Below are 2,885 nucleotides of genomic sequence, written 5' to 3'. Positions count from 1 at the left end.
AGGTGCGGTTGCTTCCATGTGATAACATGGGTTCCTTGTTATATCACCCTATTAATGCTATTTAATTTAATGCACCTATATACTTGGTAAAAGGTGGAAGGCTCGGCCTTTCTAGCCTGGTGTTTTGTTCCACCTTTGCCCCCTTAGTTTCCGGCTACCGGTGTTATGTTCCATAATTGAGCACTCCTAAAACGATCGGGGTTGTTATGGGGACCCCCTTGATAATTCGTTTTAGATTAAAGCTGGTCTGGCAAGGCCCAACTTTGGTACTACATTTGCCTAAACACCTAATAAAATTGCATAGGGACTTTCCGGACCCCGAGGATAATTTAATCAACCCCCGGGCCAGTGCTCCTCATGAGTGTTGGTCCCACCTGAGCGATGTCCGGCGCCCCTCTGGTCACCCGGAGGTTTAGCGATCCCGACGTCCACTACAAGGAATATGCTAATACACGACGCTATATTTTCGTCGCTACATCGTCACGGTTTTTAGTTTACGACGATCTCACGACGAAAAACCAAGCGTCGAAAACGGAGCGTCACAAATGAACAGCACCGACGTTTTGAACGAAATCGTTGTAACTTCTACGACAATTCCTGAATCGTCGTAACCTTTACATCATAGTTGAAATCAGCCCAACCCATTTCAATTGATCACATGGGCTGGTTTTATTTTTTTGGGCTTTTTCTTATTGGACTTCTTTTTGAGCCTTACCCTATTTACAACCACTTTAGTAGTTTTTTCAAATTTTTTTGTATCATTATAATTTGGGCCCTGGCCTTTTAGTGCCCAAATACATTTGGTCCAGTTTCAGTTTTGGGCTTTTGAATTTTAGTTTTGTGTGTAGGTCCCACTTGTCATGTTCTTCTCATAATTTGTCCCATATGTCAAGAAGTTCTGGTCAGGTTTTCATTTCACACATTCTCAAATCGCATACGATATGAATATTTCAAATAGAGCAGAAAGGACATGTTAAATTCATCAAATTAACATGAAGGTAGTATATTACAATTTTTCCAATCTATTACAAAGCAGATATGTCTATTATTACAATATATAATATGCATTCTTGGATAAGTAGAGCTTCACACAATTGGCTTCAAGGCTTCGCACTTCAACTTTCTTAGGCCTGGAGGTCCTGTAGAAGAAACAACCATATTTGTAAGAGCTACAAGATACAGATCAAGAATAGAAACAAGGCACAAAAACAAGCAATCCATGGCGGAAACCTTGAAGCGACAGATGTTTCTGAACTCGGATGAGAGAAGCTTGAGTCTAGACAATTAAACCAACTACCCCTGATGTAACCTATAAAGATGGACTGAACAATAACAATACAAAAAAATGACAGCTGAATTATGAAGAGTCCTAAAACTGACCCCTTTTGGCCTTAATTAATTGTGTGAAGCTGAAATGATTAATCTAAAGTAAGATATACCGGTATGTAGGCAAAAAATGTAGTTGAATGACCCATACTTGAATAACTCAAAAAAGAAGGCAGCATCAAATACTATAGTAATTATTATTGGACATGATATAATAAGGTACTCTCACTGGTTAAGGTACTCTGCAGTACACGTACGTCGTACCAAAGTATGCGTCCAGACAGTAAGGAGTCACAATTAGCTAGTCTTGTACGCACATTTTTCCACATGTATTTATAATAATTATTTTTTAGTAATATATGTTGCCAATGCTATGTATCACTAATTCAGTCCAACTAAACCGACAAATGCTACGGGCAGAAGTCCCATCAGCATCACAAATCAGAAGAACATACCCCCCTAAGTCTGAACAACTAGTCCTGGCTTGCGACTACCCAGATGATACAATAAAACCCATGCGATTTAGTATGATAACAAAGTGCTGGTTTGACCGCCAACTCAAAACAGCAATTAATTTGTACACTATCTGACACGCAAGTGAAAGACCACTAACAGATGCTCTATCTAACAGTACCTCGGTGATGACACACTCTGGAGCCAAGTTCCTCAAATGCACAAACAGTAGTGTATGGAAATCTGAGTTCAAATGCTACAGGAGTAACCAGTTTTTTCAATGTGTAAATCATGTGTTGAACAAAGCAGAATAATCATAGACAAACAGAACTACTGCAGATCCCATTGCAATGTCTAACAAGTAGATTAGAAGTATCTCTGCTACTGTACTAACCTGAAATGAGAGGCCAACCTATTGCTTTAAGTTAAGCCAAATGTGAGCTAGTAGTGAGTGCCAAGTGCCATCCAGATTGGAAACTACTATAACGACATTCATCTACAATGGAAACTGATACATTTTGGCATCAAGATTTCTTCTTGCCAAAATATGACAGCTAGCACTGCCAAGACATGATCCCCACATTTTTCACTCGCAGCAAAAGTGCAAAGCATGCTATCACACCAAATAGACAAATCAAGAAACGCCTCCTATCAAGTGCAAAGCATGCTATCACACCAAATAGACAAATCAAGAAACGCCTCCTATCAAGTGCAAAGCATGCTATCACACCAGAAAGATTTGGCAACAAATCAGAAGAGAGCGAGCGAGCAGTAAGATCATACCCGTTCCTTCCTATGCATTGCCTCTCCCGCGCGCAACAAGTTGAACTGCGCAAGAGGAAACCAAGAAACGCTCAGGAACGCACTCCAGTCCAGACGAGTTGGGTGCCTCCCTCGTCTCCGCCACCACGGGTCCGGCTCCATTGGAGGGGGCGTAGGAGCGCTCATGGGCCGGTTCTTGGTCGCGGCCGTCCTCGCCCGGTTCTGCTGCTCCTGAACCGGACGGTTCCATCACGAATCTGCTAGCAGCAAGTAACATAATAGCTCAGTTCAGATCATAGCAAGAAACTTAACTCAGTTCAGATCATACTTATCGGAAAACAGTA

At 41.4% G+C, this 2,885-nt stretch overlaps 1 long non-coding RNA gene across 1 annotated transcript; it reads right to left on the bottom strand.

Moving 5' to 3' along the window:
• Nucleotides 1–999: 999 nt before the first annotated feature.
• LOC123430550 lies at nt 1,000–2,639 on the bottom strand. The gene is made up of 3 exons (XR_006622956.1): nt 2,563–2,639; nt 1,961–1,991; nt 1,000–1,139 (listed from the first exon to the last, which is right to left on the bottom strand). It is a non-coding gene; the product is annotated as an uncharacterized LOC123430550 (long non-coding RNA).
• Nucleotides 2,640–2,885: the final 246 nt, after the last annotated feature.

This window comes from Hordeum vulgare, chromosome 2H (assembly GCF_904849725.1).
Source record: "Hordeum vulgare subsp. vulgare chromosome 2H, MorexV3_pseudomolecules_assembly, whole genome shotgun sequence".
NCBI classification, from domain to species: Eukaryota; Viridiplantae; Streptophyta; class Magnoliopsida; order Poales; family Poaceae; genus Hordeum; species Hordeum vulgare.
Note: the sequence above shows the minus strand (reverse complement) of the source record. Positions and strands in the feature narration are given on the sequence as shown.